This window comes from Malaclemys terrapin, chromosome 7 (assembly GCF_027887155.1).
Source record: "Malaclemys terrapin pileata isolate rMalTer1 chromosome 7, rMalTer1.hap1, whole genome shotgun sequence".
Lineage (NCBI taxonomy): Eukaryota > Metazoa > Chordata > Testudines > Emydidae > Malaclemys > Malaclemys terrapin.
The window spans coordinates 92,423,627-92,441,582 of NC_071511.1; the positions used below are offsets into that span (position 1 = coordinate 92,423,627).

Consider the following 17,956-nt stretch of genomic DNA (forward strand, 5'->3'; position numbering starts at 1 on the left):
TTCTATTAAATTGACCTAATTTCATAGTGTAGACATACCCTCAGGAATCTTGGGTTCCATTCATCCCAATCTCCTTGTCCTACCAGTCCCAGTCTTGCTCTCCCTCCTAGCTCTTTGTGCAACTTCAGTATTCCCCCTCAGCCAACTAAGTCCTCTCTCCCCCATGGACCTCAGTCCCAGTCACCTTGCCCAGCCCACTCTCAGTCTCTCCATCCAAATCCCAATCAGTTTATGCCCCTCGCCATCCAGTTCCACCAGACTCCTTGTTCCAGTCTACTCCTTTGTCTTCCTCTTTGTCATGCTGTTACCCCCATCTAGATTTGAATCAGGCTGTTTCCTCTTCCATGCTGCATGGGCATCAGCGGGGAGGTACATCACTGAAGAGTGAGGGAGAGATAGTCTCCCTGCTGTCAGCTCCAGTGGCTGGCCCCATTCTGGCCTGGAGCAGCATTTAGAAGGAAAGTTTGGCTTTTGTCCTGTTGCCCAGGGCAGGAGAATGCTCAGTCACTATATGGGGATGGCACATGCACAGCCTGGTCACTACTAGGAGCTATGAAGCTCGATCATGCTTAGCGAGGATGGAATCTTGGAATCTTCTTCAATTTTAGCAGCTAAAATTGAAGAAGTTTCTACTGAGCATATATGAACTGCAATTTTTCAAAGGCTTATAAGCTGGCCAAATTTAGGCAGATTTTACAAGGATGGCAAAAAACATCCCCTTGACAAATTTCAAGTTCCTGCTCCAAAGTATCTAGGCACTATATTTTTTCAAAGAGAAGGTCACCAGAATTTTTTTTTAAACGTGAGCAGAACATATTTTCCCCTAGCCCTTTTCTCAGAAATGGCTAAAGTATTTTGTCTGCAATTTTCCAAAAATATGCAACCTCAGGCATATCGGTTATGGAAAATGTCAGCCCAAACAGTTAACGTCTGGCAAAGTTATAAGCAATTAAAAACAGTATCTTATCATGCAAAATGACAGGCAACCTTAACAGGCGATGCTACCAGCCCCACCTATAATTAAATATTGGTTTATTCATGAAGCAAAGAGACCTGAGTATTGAATATGTTTTACTACTATAATTTGGTGTAACTGAGCTTTCCTCACACAGGTTTTGTTCACTTTTTTCTAACCAGCTCTTTTTTAAGCTGGATACCTGCAAGTTAAATTTTTAATATTTAACTAAACATTAAACTAGTGAGGGTTTAGGTTTGAGTAGTACAATGTTCCCTCTGACCACACATAGGACACCTTTTAAATATCCTTCTCATCCACTGGCAAATCATACTTTGACATGACTGAGAATTATTTTTTATGAAAGGCTGTGTTTCTGGTAATAACAGCATTAGCTAGTAAGTACAAACTAAAAAAACAGGAATGTAATGTAATTCACAGACGTGCCATTTTTGAAGACAGTGAGACAGAACCACAGCTGATGAAAACTGTCATAGCTCCACTGATGTCAATAGAGCTGTGGCAATTTACACCATCTGAGGACCTGTCTCTGCATTTCTAAGGGCTTGTCTACACTTGAAACGCTACTGCGGCTGCGCCACAGTAGTACTTCAGTGTAAACACTACCAACGCTCATGGGAAGGGTTCTTCCATTGATGTAGATAATCCACCTCCCCAAGAGGCAGTAGTTAGGTCAACGTAACAATTATTCCATTGACTAGCACTGTCTACACTGGGGGTTAGGTCAGCTTAACTATGTCATTCCAGGGTGTGGATTTTTCACACCCTGAGCAACACGCTGAGTTGACCTAACTTTTCAGTGTAGACCAGGCCTAAAGATAATGTCATTAAAGGTGGTCATGGCCACCTTTTATATTGGATATTCAAGTTGCCCAAAACATTTATAAGCTTCCAAAATTTGCTAGACCATAGGATGGCCATCTGTTTTAAGTAACAAAAATCTACATGTTGAACTAGTAGCATAAGTCTTGACACTGTGCATGCCCAAATCAGCACATACGATGTCAAAGAAGTGGCATACAAATGAGCAGTTCTGCAATTTGTGTCCCTGTGAAAGGGGAGTAAATTCGGGTCATGGACATCTGTGTCCTAACAATATTGTTCTAAAATAGCCCTATACTTCAAGACTAGATGTGAAATATCTGGAAGTATTGTAACAGTTTCATGAACTTGCACACATACATGAAAATGTCCTCTGTGCTAATCATCCCTAGTGAATTAGTGTCTTGTGATTTTTTTTTTTAAATTATACTGTGCTAATTTGGAACTGTTGACTTTTCTTAGCCCCTCACATTTATTGATAAATGATGTTATTATTTGGTATTAACCAAAAAACAAATTACATCTGTATATTGATACTTGTCATCAAGATTCCAGAAGACTGGAAAGTGGCAAATATCGTGCCAATCTATAAAAGGGGAAATAAGGACAGCCCAGGAATTGCAAACCAGTCAGCTTAATTTATGTACCTGGAAAGATAATGGAGCAAATAATTAAGCAATCAATTTGCAAACATCTAGATGATCATAAGGTGATAAATAACTGTCAGCATGTATTTGTCAACAACAAATCCTGTCAAACCATCCTGATAGCTTTCTTTGACAGGGTAATAATCCTTGTGGATAGGGGGGAAGCAGTAGATGTGGTATATCTTGACTTTAGTAAAGCTTTTGATACTGTCTTGCATGACCTTCTCAAACAAACTAGGGAAATGCAACCTAGATGGAGCTACTATAAGGTGGGTGAAAAATTGGTTGGAAAACCATTCCCCGAGAGTAGTTATCAGTGGTTCACAGTCATGCTGGAAGGGCATCAAGTGGGGTCTCACAGGTATCAATTCTGGTTCCAGTTCTGTTCTGTTCAATATCTTCACCAATCATTTAGATGACATAGAGAGTATATTAATAAAGTTTGTGGACAATACCAAGCTGGGAGGGATTGCAAGTGCTGTGGAAGATAGGATTAAAATTCAAAATGATCTGGACAAACTGGAGAAATGTTCTGAAGTAAATAGGATTAAATTCAACAAGGACAAATGCAAAGAACTCCACTTAGGAAGGAACAATCAGTTGCACACATACAAAATGGGAAATGACTGCCTAGGAAAGAGTATTGAGGAAAGGGATCTGGTGGTCATAGTGGATTACAAGCTAAATATGAGTCAACAGTGTCACGTTGTTGCAAAAAAAGCGAACATCATTCTGGGATGTATTAGCAGGAGTGTTGTAAGTACGGTAACTCCTCATTTAACATTGTCCCACTTAATGTTGTTTCAATGTTATGTCCCTGCTAAATTAGGGAATATGCTCATTTAAAGTTGTGCAATGCTCCCTTATAACGTCATTTGGCTGCCTGCTTGTAAGATTCTGTGGAAGAGCAGCGACTTTACAAGGGAGCATTGCACAAGTTCTGCTTCTCTGTCTCCTGCCCCTCCCTCCCAGCTGTTTGGCAGTGCTTAGGACTTTCTGGGAGGGAGGGGGAGGATCAGAGACAGTGCTTCCCCGTTCCTGCCCCTCCCTCCCAGGAAGTCCTAAGCATGAAGTGCTGGGAGGGAGCGCTTTTTGGTGGCGCTTAGGACTTTGGGGGGGAGGGATGTGGCATGCTCCAGAGAGGAGGTGGAGTGGGGATGGGAAGAGGCGGGCCTGGAGTGGAGCGGGGACAGGAAGAGGCGGGCCTGGAGCATTCCCGGCAAAATCCGAGCCTGTTCTCTGGGGAAGCTGCTGCTGCTGCTACAAAGGTGCTTCCTAGCATCCTTGCCTGCAGCGGGCTGTGCCTGTGTGGGGTAAGCCAGGGGCACTTCCCAACTACAGTGCAGTACTGTACAGTATACAGCAGTGTTTCTCAAACTGGGGCTGCTGCTTGTGTAGGGAAAGCCCCTGGTGGGCTGGGCCGGTTTGTTTACCTGCCCTGTCTGCAGGTCCGGCTGATTGCAGCTCCCACTGGCTGCGGTTCGCTGCGGTTCGCTGCTGCAGGCCAATGGGGCTGCTGGAAGTGGCGGCCAGTATGCCTGCTGGAAGTGGCGGCCCTGGGCCTGCGCCGCTTCCAGCAGCTCCCATTGGCCTGGAGCAGTGAACTGCGGCCACTGGGAGCCACGATCAGCCGAACCTGCGGACAGGGCAGGTAAACAAACCGTCTCAGCCCGCCAGGGGCTTTCCCTACACGAGCAGCAGCCCCTGTTTGAGAAACACTGCTGTATACAGTATAATGCCTTTTGTCTGCCCCCAAAACATTTCCTTGGAACCTAACCCCCTGCATTTACATTAAATCTTATGGAACAATTGGATTCGTTTAACATTGTTTCATTTAAAGTTGCATTTTTCAGGAACATAACTACAACGTGAAGTGAGGAGTTACTGTATGAGAAGTAATTCTTCTGCTCTACTCCGCGCTGATTAGGCCTCAACTGGAGTATTGTGTCCAGTTCTGGGTGCCACATTTCAGGAAAGATGTGGACAAATTGGAGAAAGGCCACAGAAGAGCAACAAAAATGATTAAAGGTCTAGAAAACATGACCTATGAGGGAAGATTGAAAAAAATGGGTTTGTTTACTCTGGAAAAGAGAAGACAGAGGGGACATGCTAATGGTTTTCAAGTACCTGAAAGGTTGTTATAAGGAGAAGGGAGAAGAATTGTTCTTCTTAATCGGAGGATAGGACAAGAAGCAATGGTCTTAAATTGCAGCAAGGGAGGTTTAGGTTGGATATTAGGAAAAACTTCCTGTCAGGGTGGTTTAGCACTGGAATAAATTGCCTAGGGAGGCTGTGGAATCTCCATTTTTGGAGATTTTTAAGAGCAGGTTAGACAAACACCTATCAGGAATGGTCTAGATAATACTTAGTCCTGTCATGAGTGCAGGGGACTGGACTAGATGACCTCTTGAGGTCCGTTCCAGTCCTATGATTCCATGAGAATCTGTCACCAAAAATACTCAAGCCTCAGTCTTGAGATTCTAAGATAAGAACTCCCTTCTCTTTACACCACCAGAAACCTCGAAAATGTAAAACAACCCTTTGCAATAAAGCCTTTCAGCAGTGCTTTAAACAATCATCCTGCAAAAGCCAGCAATATAATACTGAGTCTCTCAGCCCTACCGATTCTTCAATGAACACATCTACCTGTCAGATAAAACTTGTGGAGGTACATAGAGGAAGGGAAAACTATCCCATAGATCAGGGGTCGGCAACGTTCGGCACGCGGCTCGCCAGGGAAAGCACCCTAGCGGGCCGGGCCAGTTTATTTACCTGCTGACGCAGCAGGTTTGGCCAATCGTGGCCCCCACTGGCCACGGTTCGCTGTCCCGGGCCAATGGGGGTGGCGGGAAGCCGCGGCCAGCACATCCCTCGGCCCACGATTGGCCGAACCTGCTGCGTCAGCAGGTAAATAAACTGGCCCGGCCCACTAGGGTGCTTACCCTGGCGAGCCGCGTGCCAAACGTTGCCGACCCCTGCCATTGATTTTCCACTTCACCACAGAAAACTAAAAAAGTAGCGGTATATCAGCTAAAACTCAAGAACAAATGAAAATTACCTTTATAAGAAAAATCAACATATATTAATATTTTAACTGAGCAGGAGCAGAGAATAAACTTAGAATTAAAGTGATATATTTTCAAAATCCAATACAAACTTCTTGAGATATCTAAGTCTAAGGCTCTGTAGTATGTACACAACTTTATTTACAGGAGTAGTGCCATTAAAATCAATGGTGTCTACTCATGTAAGAGGGTCTACATATGTTTAAATTTGCAGGATGAGGTCCTTAGTCCGTGGAGACAGAAAATGCCAAAGTGGGAGAGGAGAAATAATAATAAAAAAAAAATCTATGTGCATCTGTTTATATATTTAAATAGGGAGAGTCATCATGGGCATTTTTCCACAGGAAACACTATATACAATTCTATAAAAATCAATCATTCACCCATTAATACACACCAATTCATATTGTTTGAAAAAAATTCTCTGCTTTCATGAAAAACTCAGATTATTTGTCTGCAGTGGGGTATGATGTAGATAAAGTACTGAAGATTTGGTCACAGACCATTAGTAAATTCTAAAACCTCAATTAATATTAATCCATTGAGTTCTAAGATGACAAATTAATTTGATGGTTTTGCTTTTTATTAAGCTATGTTATGCATTCTACTGGAGAAGCCTTGTACAGTGCTTCTACAGTGCTTAATTAAATTCACAACTCCGAAAAAATAACTTGGGCCTCATTCTTCAAACACTTACCTACATGAGCAAATTTATACAGCTAGTTCTACTGGACTCAATGGGACTACTCCATAGTTTAAAATTACTCACTTACATAAGTGTTTGAGGAACTAGGCTTTGTTTTGTATATTATTTATTTCTATTGTGGAACTGGGGCTCTACTTACAAAAGTAAGTATCTTTAAGTTCATTTTAGATTTCCTGTCCCACTAGGATACATTACATTAGGGTGGACTCATGGAGAACACTTTTCAATTATTTTAGTTAGTGTTTGTGGACTTTGTGGAAGGAGTGAGTTTTTAGGAGGGATTTGAAGTAGTAGGAAGAAAAAGGGACACTAAAGCACAGTTATTCAAAAGATAGCTTTCCCTTTCTTCTTCCATCACAATGCTAGAATTATTTTGAAACAGTGTCAAGTTTTTAAAGCTACCAGCAACTATGACTTTTAAAAAAACATTACAAAGAAAATAAATTTCAAAACGGAAAAAAAATCTGTTAGGTATTTCATTTTGGATACAATCATATCGGAATAAAGTTTGCTTTTTTATAATTTTACCTTAAAGTTCAACCCATATTTTTAAATCTAGTTTTTGTTTTCTACAGTATGTGGCTTATCTCAGTTCCTATGAATGCAAATCATAAAATTGAGCTTACTGAAGATCCCACTAATTGATTCATTATCTTTGTTAACCCATAAAACACACTCCTATCAAGTTCAGTTTGCTAAATCCATGTATCGTATTTCATCTTGAATTATTTAACAAGTATTAATTATTTATATTTTAGATTCTTTTAAAAGTTATTAGGAGCCAACTCCAATTATTAGACTTGGCAGATGGAGCAAAGTGCTGCCCCGGGGGGGCAAATTCCACACTCAGTATTACCTTATATACTGAAACTACCATAGAGATTGAAGGAGGGAAGTGGGAGGCAATGCTTTTAGCTATCAAATGCCATCAACGCATTATTTTTTCTACCCTCTAGTGGTTGATTTATGGAGATAAGTTCAAAGGAAATGGAAGAACAGATTTCTCTGTTATACAGCAAGTGGTTTGGCTAGTCTTTCTATTATACACTCAGGTGACACACTTCAGTGCAGTTACTGCCTTTATTGAGCTGTCTGCCCAGTCATCCCATAATCCCCAGCATATGAAACAGGAAACTAACAGAGTTCCTAGCAATCATGCACTGTGGAATATGGAGTACCTTAGCTAGCATTCTTGGGATTATGAGCAATCTCTGCTGCTAGCTGAGTAGAACGGATATTTACTTGACTGTAACTTATTCCCTATCATTTCCCCCTGGAGTGAGATGGCTCAGCAAGAGCAAAACCTGGCCCAGTCAGAGGAGGGCGGCATAAGATAGGTCCCAATTCTTTACATATACCAAGAAATTATGTAATATTTATACTGATCAATAAATTATATTGCTAGTAGGGAATAAATATCAGAAACAGGGACCTTTCTATATAGTTCCTTTCATCTAAGTGTAAGGGGACTGTTGCCCCCTTACTAACATTCAGTGGGGGTGTTTTGGTTGGCTAGCTCCAGCACTAAAAGGGGAAGGGTCGATGGCAAATCAGGAGCCTGAGACTGACAGTCCCCAGGAACAATGCTCCAGATCAGCCTGATTGACAGGGCGGGCAGGCTAATCAGGGAGTCAGGAGGCCAGAGGGGGTCCCGTCCTCCGTGTGAACTGGAATGGCCTGAGTCAGACAGAGTGGGGCTGAGCTAAGGAGAGAGCAGGGGCCCGAGCTAAGCTGCTGGAAGCAGAGCTGCAGCCCCAAAGCCAGAGCACAGCCCAGAGAGAGCAGAGCTGCCCTGGGAGGAGAGCTGCAGCAACCAGAGCCAGAGGGGCCAGACAAGCAGCCAGGGAGCAGGTCAGAGCTGGGAGCAGAGTCACAGAAGCAGCCTGCAGAGCAGACCTGTGCTGGGGGAAGAGCTGCAGCAACCAGAGCCAGAGAGGCCAGAGAAGCAGCCCAGGGAGCTGAAGGCAGAGCAGCAGCAGCAGCCGCCGCTGTGCTGAGGCCGAGTGGAGCTGGAGCCGGAGCTGGAGCTGTCCGGAGCCGGGTGCGGTGAGCAGCTGGGGAGAGTGAGGGGGACCCTGGGCAGTGGGCCCAGCACAAGGAGATGCCTCAGCCAAGAGGCTCTGCAGGCCAGACTTGGAGGGGAGATCATAACCCCGACCGGGCAGGGGCGACGCTGGGAAAAAGGGTCCTGCCACCTAGAGCCTGAGAGCGTGTGGCCACCGCCAGAGCAAGTGTCCAACCCGCAGCATCTCTGCAGCACAGCCACGGCCTGAGAAGGAGCCTGGGACCTACAAGGAACAGCCTGTGACCTGCCCTGACATTCCAGAGACACTGTTTGTAATGTTCCCTGCCACAGAGCAGGGTGATGTGTTTTCCTTTAACCTTTCCCATTTTTCCTTATTCTTTTTTTAAATTAATTGTTAAACAACTTGTATTTGCTTTAAATTGTATGAAATGATCAGTGGGTCAGGGAGGTGCCCAGTGCAGAGAGAGTACCCCGGAGTGGGGACACCCTAGCCCGTCCTAGGTGACCACAGCAGGGTTGGGGGTCGAGCCCCCCAGGAATCCTGGGCCCAGCCTTGTCGGGGTTTACGAGGACTCTGCCAGACAGGAGAGCGGAAGGGGAGTCCTCAAGGGCAGGGAGGCCTCTGGGTAAAGGAAGTGGGAGCAAGGACTCGGATCCTTTCGCTAGCCCACTTCACCGGGGTAGTGCAGAAGCCAGGAAAGTTCCCCACAATAGCGGGACCATTCCCCCGCTTACATAAGGATCATATAATTATTTCCTGGACATACTTTTAAGTGTAGATTCTGCAGTGAGACAACCATTAGGATTACGAGAGGAAGAAACAATCATACTTGCTATGTTTATCTACAGTATATTAAATAACCAAATGGCTAGGAATATTGAATGGTCAGAAGAAAGCACATAATACTGTACTGTAAATAGACACCAATATATAAGCATAAATATGGGTTAGACACCAACCATATTTGTCAGAAGCATGGCTCTGGAAACCCTGCTCATAGCGAGGTCTACATATAAAAAGATTTGCTGGGGAAAAAAGGATGTAAAAGTTCCGTTGCCATTTAGGTACTGGTCTGGCTAATATAAGAAGTCCAAGATGCATGAAGAACCAAAACATCTTTAATGCATTTATTTTATGAAATTTACCTCCAGTTGCTCCAAATCATCGCTTTGTAAGCCTGCCCTTGTCACTCAGACAACAATAGTCAAAGATTCAAAATACACAGCTTAAAGGTTGATACCATCCAAATCTCTGCCCTCTTACTTCTGACAGTCATCCCCATGTAACCTTCAGCTATAGGCTACAGAACTCCTCCCCTTCCTCTGCAAAGAAAACTCAAGATAGCAGCCCATAAACTGCAAACTCACACATTAATTAGAGAGCAAATGTTAGACACCGCCCTTTCCGCATGATACATCCCACAAGCAACAGTATCCCATATATTAGCTGCACACATAGTTCTCACAGGACTCTACCTCCTTCTACCATATCACCATCACTGGATACACCAGTCTACACCATTCATCCTCTTATGAAGTAATTGTCAGTGGGGAAATCAGCACTTAATGGGAGTGTGTTAGTGGGCATCAATAGGGATAGGTACTATGCATGAGGCTATTCAACATTTTCAATTATACAGAAGTAAATATAAAATCACTACTGATAAAATTTGTAGGTGACCCAAAAATCAGCAGAGTAGTAAATACTGCTGAGGACAAGGCAGTCATAGAAAATGATCTGGATCATTTTGTAACCTGGTCCCTGTCAAACAAACTGTGTTTTAATAATTCATTTCAGTACAATCAAATGCAAAGTTATATATTTAGGAACAAGGAATTCTGACTATACCTACAGAATGAGGGACTGTATCCTGGAAAACGGTGACTCTGAAAACTATTTAGAAGTCTTAGTGGGCAAACAACTTAACATGAACTCCCAGAGGGATGCTGGGCCAAAGAGCTTTAATGTGAGGTATAAACCGGAGTAGTAAGTAGCAGTAGGGAGGTGATTTTATCTCTTCACAAACATTGGTGAAACCAAAACTGGAATACTGGCTACTATTCTGGTGTTCAGTTTTTCAACATCCTTTTAAAAATGTGGAGATGGTACAGAAAAGCCCCACAAGTTATTCAAGGGCTGGAGAAAATGTCTTACAGTGAGAGATGTGATGAACTCCATCTGTCTAGCTTATCAAAAAGAAGATTGAGAGGCACTTGACTGCAGCATATAAGTACCTTCCCTGGGAAAAAATACTAGATAATAAAAGGGCTCTTTAATCTGGCAAAAAAAAAATCGTATCAACACAAACCAATAGCTGGAAGCTGAAATCAGACAAATTCAGATTGAAAATAGCGCACACATTTTTAACATTTTTCAGAGTGGTAGCCATGTTAGTCTGTATCAGTAAAAAGAACAAGGAGTACCCGCGGTACCTTAGAGACTAACAAATTTATTTGAGCATAAGCTTTCGTGGGCTAAAACCCACTTCATCAGATGCATGGAGTGAAAAATACAGTAAGTGGCAGCATGTATTGGTGTTTTCAAATGAAGACTGGATGCCTTTCTGGAAGACATACTTTAGCCAACCACAAGTTATGCTTCAGTCAAACACAAGTTGTTGGGTGCAATACAGGGGGTCACTGGGTGAAATGTCACAGAATAATATCAATGTAGGCCTGGAAGGGACCACAAGAGGTCATCTAGTTCGTACACACAAATAAGTATACCTAGACCATCCTTAACAGCTGTTTGTCTAACCTGTTCTTAAAAGCCTCTAGTGATGGGGATTCCACAACTTCCCTAGGTAACTTGTTTCAGATCTTAACCATCCTTATCATTAAAAAGCTCTTCCAAATAGCTAACCTAAATCTTCCTTGTTCCAAAGTAAGCCTATTACTTCTTGTCTTACACTCAGTGAATATGGAGAACTGATCACCATTCTCTTTATAATGACTGTTTTGAAGACTTATGTCACCCCTCAACTTTCTCTTCTTTAGACTAAACATGCCCCAATTCTTTCAACTTTTCCTCGTGTCACATTTTCTAAGCTTCTTATTTTTGTTTCTATCTTCTGGACTCTCTGCAATTTGTTCACACCTTTCATAAAGTGTGGTGCCTAGAACAGAACATACTATTCCAGCTGAGGCCTCACTAGTGCCAAGTAGAGCAGAACAATTACCTCCCATGTTTTATGTACGACATTTTTGTTAATACATCCCAGAACATCATTAGCCTTTTTTGCAACAGCACCACACTGACTCATACTCAGTTTGTGATTCACTATTACCACCAGATCTTTCTCACCTCTCTAGTTCAGGGATCGGCAACCTTTGGCATGCGGCCCGCCAGGCCAAGCCCCCTGGCAGGCCAGGCCAAGCCCCTGGCAGGCCAGGCCAGTTTGTTTACCTGCAGTGTCTGCAGGTTTGGCCGATAGCAGCACCCACTGGGCGCGGTTCGCCGTCCCAGGCCAATGAGAGCTGCAGGAAGCGGCACGGGCCGAAGGATGTGCTGGCTGCCGCTTCCCGACGCCCCCATTGGCCTGGAGTGGCAAACTGCGGCCAGTGGGAGCTGCGATCGGCCAAACCTGCAGACGCGGCAGGTAAACAAACCGGCCCGCCAGGTGCTTACCCTGGCGAGCCGCCTGCCAAAGGTTGCCGATCCTTGCTCTAGTTACTTATTCCCCATTTTGTAGTTGTGCATTTGATTTTTTCTTCTTAAGTGTGGTACTTTACACTTGTCTTTACTTAATTCATCTGGTTGATTTCAGGCCAATTCTCCAATCTGTCCAGGTCATTTAGAATTCTAATCCTGTTCTCCAAAGTGCTAGCAACCCTCCCAGCTTGGTGTCCTCTGCAAATTTTACAAGCACACTCTCCATTCCACCACCCAAGTCGTTAATCAAAATATTGAATAGCACTAGACCAGGAGTAGGCAACCTATGGCACATGTACCGAAGGCGGCACGCGAGCTGATTTGCAGTGGCACTCACACTCCCTGGGTCCTGGCCACCGATCTGGGGGGCTCTGCATTTTAATTTAATTTTAAATGAAGCTTCTTAAACATTTTAAAACCCTTATTTACTTTACATGCAACAATAGTTTAGTTATATATTATAGACTTATAAAAAGAGACCTTCTAAAAATGTATTACTGGCACGCGAAACCTTAAATCAGAGTGAATAAATGAAGACTCTGCACACCACTTCTGAAAGGTTGCCGACCCCTGCACTAGACCCAATACAAACCCTGCAGGACACCACTTGATACCTTCTCCCAGTTTGACAGCATATCATTAATAATTACTCTGAGTTTGGTTTTTCAACCAGTTTTGCATCCACCTCACAGGAATTTCATCTGGACCATATTTTCCTAGTTTGCCCATGAGAAAGCCATGTGGTATTGTGTCAAAAGTCTTACTAAAATCAAAATAGATCACACCTACTGCTCCTCTCAACCCCCCACTAGGCCAGAAACCCTGTCAAAAAAATTGGTTTGGCATGATTTTTATTGACAAATCCCTGTTGGCTATTACTTATCACATTACTATCCTCCAAATTTGAACAAATTGATTGTTTAATAATTTGTTCCAGTATCTTTCTGGGTATTGAAGTTAGACCCATTGGTCTATAATCCCCAGGGTCTTTTCACATAGTACCTTTCTCCAGTTCTCTAGGACCTCTCCTGTCCTCAGTGAGTTTTCAAAGTTAATTGCCGAAGGAACAGCGATTACTTTGTCTAGTTTCAGTCCTCTAAGATGAATTTCATCAGGCCCTGCTGACTTGAATACGTCTATCTTAGATAAGTATTCTTTAACCTGTTTTCCCTATTCTGGCCTAAGATCCTTTTGCTTTGTTAATATTAATTGTGTTAATCATCTGATCACAATCAGCATTTTTACTGATGACAAATAAAAAACCCTTTAAATACTTCAGTCTTTTTGTCTGGTATTTGCTTTCCTTTCCAGTGAAGAAAGTGTAGGTCCATTACTTTTGTCATTCTCTTACTTCTAATGTATTTTTAGAACCTCTTCTTATTGTATTTTATGTCCCTTGATAGTTGTATCTTATTTTGTGCTTTAGCATTTCTGATTTTGTTCCTACATCATTGTGCTATTCTATTAATATTTATTCTTAGAAATATTTCCTCTTTTTGTAGGCTTTTTTGATTTTCTTGTAATTAAAGAGCTCTTGATGGAGCCATATTGGCCTCTTACTATTCTTCCTATCTTTCCTCTGCATCAAGGTAGTTTGCTGTTGTGCCTTCAATACCTCTGAGAAACTGCCAGCTCTTCATTTTCATTAGATAACCCTTCACCTAAGACCATACCAATTCCATGAGTTTGCTGAAATCTGCTTTTTTGAAGTCTTTACTTTGCTGCTCAGACTCCTTCCTTTCTTTAGGATCATGACTTACTTTTATTTCATAGTCACTTTCATCCGAGTTGCTTTCCACTTTCAGATTTTCAGCCAATTCCCTCTGACTTGTCAGAACAGATTCTAAAATAGCGACCCCCCAGTAACATCCTTCACCTTCTGAAACAAAACCTTATCTCCAATACATAGTAAGAACTTGTTCATTGGTCTGTATCCTGCCATATTGTTTTTCCCACAGACATCAGGATAATTAAAGTCCGCCATTATAACCACATCCTGTGATTTGGGTACCTCTAATTTGTTGTAGCAATGCCTCATCAGTTTCCTCTTCTTGATTTGGTGGCCAATAGGAGAACCCTACCATGCACATCACCCTTATTTTCCACCCCAGTTCTCCTTTATATCTTCACCCAGAGACCTAACGTGATACACAGGAGGTCAAACTAGATGATCAGATAATCCCTTCTGGCTTTAAACTCCATGAATCTATAATCTGTCAAAAACACACTCTTGAGATATAAGTCAGAGATCAGCATTTTCTATATTTGCCTTTAATTTGCCACACATCCTAGCAAGAGGGGACCAAGATAACATCTGTGCCTGGGTGGAAGCAGGGGTTAATATAATGAAGGTATGGTGACTGCAGCTTCCCTGCTAACAACAGAAAGAGAACTCCCCTTCCTCCTTGGCTGGTGGTTCTACTGAGAGCTCCTCTTCCTGTTTTAGTCTACTTTTACCATTGCTTGGAAAGGAAGTCGTAACTTACAATCACTACATTGCAAAAGATCACAAGATTGTCAAACACACCATATACACAAAAGGACAGACAAATTGCTTTCAATAACCATTAGTAGCATTCTTTTCAATATTAGGTGGGGTTTTTTTTCCTGTAGAGCTCATTATTGTGGTAGCTATGTGCTGCATTCTCCCACCAGTGGAACCTGTATGGTAAGTAAAGGTAAGGAGAGCAGAGCTGGCATCAGAACCTTCATTATTTCCTGACTTTAATACTTAGCTGTTTAACTATCCTTACAGCTACTGAGTTTCAAACACTGGGGTTATTATAAAAAAATAAACCACTAGTAGATAATTTACAAACTTCGCTCTAGGTTAAGATTTTTTTGCTTGTGAACATTCCAGTCACCTAAATGGATCCTCCATTTATAGCTGCTGCTAAGAGCTATGCTCTTCCTGACAGCAGTGAAAATATTTAATATGGCCAAATTTTGTGTGCTGGCAAACCACACAGGCTTCACCCTACCTACCATTTGTTTGTTTTGTTTTTTTTTTTCAGATAAAAATACCAGTGACTGAACACTGAAGCTTTTCAATTTTTCTTGGTCTCCCTGGGCCAAATTCTGCCCTCAGATCTGTGTAAACCTACTGAAGCCAATGAGGTTTCATGGAAGTAACTGAGGGCAGAGTTTGGCCCACTGTTTATGTACTCAAACCATCTATTTAAAGAATTCTGTCTTTCAGGAAATTCTAAGACTCCTTTCTTTCAAAGCACAAGGCAAGGACCTAAATTTAAAGATATTTTTCATGCACTAGAAAGATTTGGCTCTTTGCAACCCTTCAACAAATATAACGCTTTCCCTCCTGACACTGCCTTCTCTTTCATTCACTGGCAAATAAGATTTTTTTATATAACTTTTTTCAACAAAGCATCCTAATATCATGCCAATTGCCATCTTCTAGATTTCACTTCCCTCACCAGGTTTTGTATCTGCTCTCTCAAGAGATGTGTTACTTGAACTCCAAGCACCTTCTTCCATAAACCATTTTATTTCTCTGAAAAATATCAAAGAAGTAGTCACTTCATTTTACTCTTTGAAAGTAAACACTAATTTTGAAGAAAAATAGTCTTACATTATTATTACACATTCTCAAATTATTTTGCAGTAGGTGTAGAAAAGATCTCAAAATATTTTGAATCTATCATTTTTCTTTCTCTCCTCCTCCCCAAGTCTTCCTCCCCTAATACATAAACAGTTTGAGAAATCATGAAGTCTCAACACTGACTTCAATATCTTTTTCATTCATATGGCCTTATTTTCCCTCCTCCTACTCTGCTGTCAATAGGTGTAACTGCAATTAAATTAATGTTAAACTAATATAAGTGAGAAGAGAATCAGGACACAGTATTTTAGTAAAATGATTAAATGTTAGTATTTGCTTACCAGATTTATGATTATGATGATGAGATATTATTTAATTTATGACTTGGTGTGATGGGAGGACACTCACTTCTCGTGAGTGCCTCCTGTCAACTCAGTGTGGTGCTGCAATTTTTTTTTAATCCTGGCACCCCCAGCAGGTTGTCAACCTCACTAGCCAATATTTAGTGGCTCAGCCCTCTGGCCAAGCCACACAGTCAAATGTATGAACCCCTTCTGGTTAGCAAAGGGTTCAACACACTGTTGGCCCTCACCATGGTCTTTTGCCCCCATCTTTGAGCCTTTTAACACTCTGGCTTCTCGACGAGCTTTGTCCCCTTCACAGGGCTTAGGCCACTTTCTCAGTGGGTGGTTGGGGGAACTTGGACCCTGCCCATTACTCTGGTCACAACCCAGGAACCCTGTAAACAGCAGCCATGTACTGCTGCCCCCAGTTCACTGCTGCTGTTCCATGGCCTTTTCCCATGTAACCATTTTTCTGTCACCCGTTATCTTAAGGTTACAGTAATCTGATCCTCTTGTTCCCAGGGCCAGTAAATCAGGCTGTTGAGCTCCTCTGGTTAACACACTATTTTAATCAAGGTACTGAACTGGATTATAGTAAAAGTAAAACAATTAGTAAAGAAAAGGTTATTGGTTTAAGTGATACCAGCATACAGCATAAAGATAGAGAGGGTTACAAGCAAGCAAAGTAAAACTATGCTTCTAGACTAAAACTTAATTACAATCTTTGCCTAACCAGGTTTCTCACCTATATTTAGTTCCCTTGTTTGAAGGATCCAACACTTGGAGATTTCAAGAGCTCTGACCCTCAAGGAATGGATGCCAAAATGGCTCTCTCGTTCTTATATCTTCGCAGAGTTCACGGACCCTGCTTTAAGAGGCAGCAAGGCTTCCTGGAAGTGCAGTCTCCGTTCCCAGTCAAGACAGTTCAGTAGTCATCTTTACCCACTTGTTCTCCTGATGGCTGTGTTTCCCGGGCATGTAAATGTGCTTTTCTTTGTCTTTGGTCACACCAGGTTTAGTTTACATTGGGGACACATTCAAACAGGTGGAACCACATTCCTTTGTCTGAAACAGTAATTGTTTAGGCAATACTTGCCAAATATGTTTTAAGAACATATTTGCAGCACATATCTATAGAGTCCTTTATGGGTTTACTGGACATACATCATACAAGAATATTAATGAACCATGAACAGTTAGTTTTCTAATGATATATTACATGCCTCCTTTTAGGTATATAACATGACAACAGTGTGTCAACTGTGCTTTTAGGGTCACAGGAATATATCCCAACATATCACAACTCTGTACACCCTCTGAACACATGGAAAAGATTAACTACATTACTTAATTTCTTGTTCTCTCTCCCCTCTAACCCATATCCAAGCTCATCTCTGTTCTCAGTCTGTCATCTGATCTTAATTATTGTCATGTGTGAAGCATATTTCAGTTTCGTCATTCAGTTGCGAAACAGCCAAATCATTACACTAGACCAGATTTCAGAAAGTATCCAATTAGTGAAGTCCCCCTTATACAATGTTTTGAGATCACACATTTTGCTTGCAAAAACAGAAAGGCATTTTTAAAGCCCTTAAATGAACTCTAACGTATCATGCATTTTCACTCCTGTCCAAAAGGCTGCCTACATTATATTTAGTTTCTTTTTGCCTTCTAAACTCTCTCTACAATTGGTAGTTCCTATGCCATAGCCTGGCAGAGGTATTTTAATTTGCTTCATACTGAAGAATAGTAGTTTAAAATCCATGGGCAAATGAGTGATGTTTACAGCTATAAAAGTCATTTAATTACCAATTTAAAAAAATTTACTTTATACAACTTCCATTAGCTGCCAATAAACTGTTTTAATATGGGTAATTCTGACTGATGCATTTTGGAGAAGATATGGGGCCACAGGCCATTTAAACCAGAAAGTATGTGACAGTTTTGCCATATTATCAAGCTTTTCTGGAATCAATGCTCTTATTGCTACTTGGGAAAGGGTCTTTCCACTAGTCTTGCATGACTAGCTTTTGGTGAACAAATTGAGCAAAGTTACTCAAGCTTTTCTCCAGCTACTGTAACTAGCCACTAAGATGATCAGAGCAGCAGAATGGAAGATTCAACATGGTCTACTAACTGTTAATTGGTTTCTGAACTTG

General features: G+C 41.8%; 1 protein-coding gene across 1 annotated transcript in view; it reads right to left on the reverse strand.

The window, feature by feature from the left end:
• The window catches only part of PRKG1 (protein kinase cGMP-dependent 1), a 925,158-nt gene that overhangs the window by 864,323 nt on the left and 42,879 nt on the right, over positions 1 to 17,956 (reverse strand). The gene's annotated exons all lie outside the window — the stretch shown is intronic.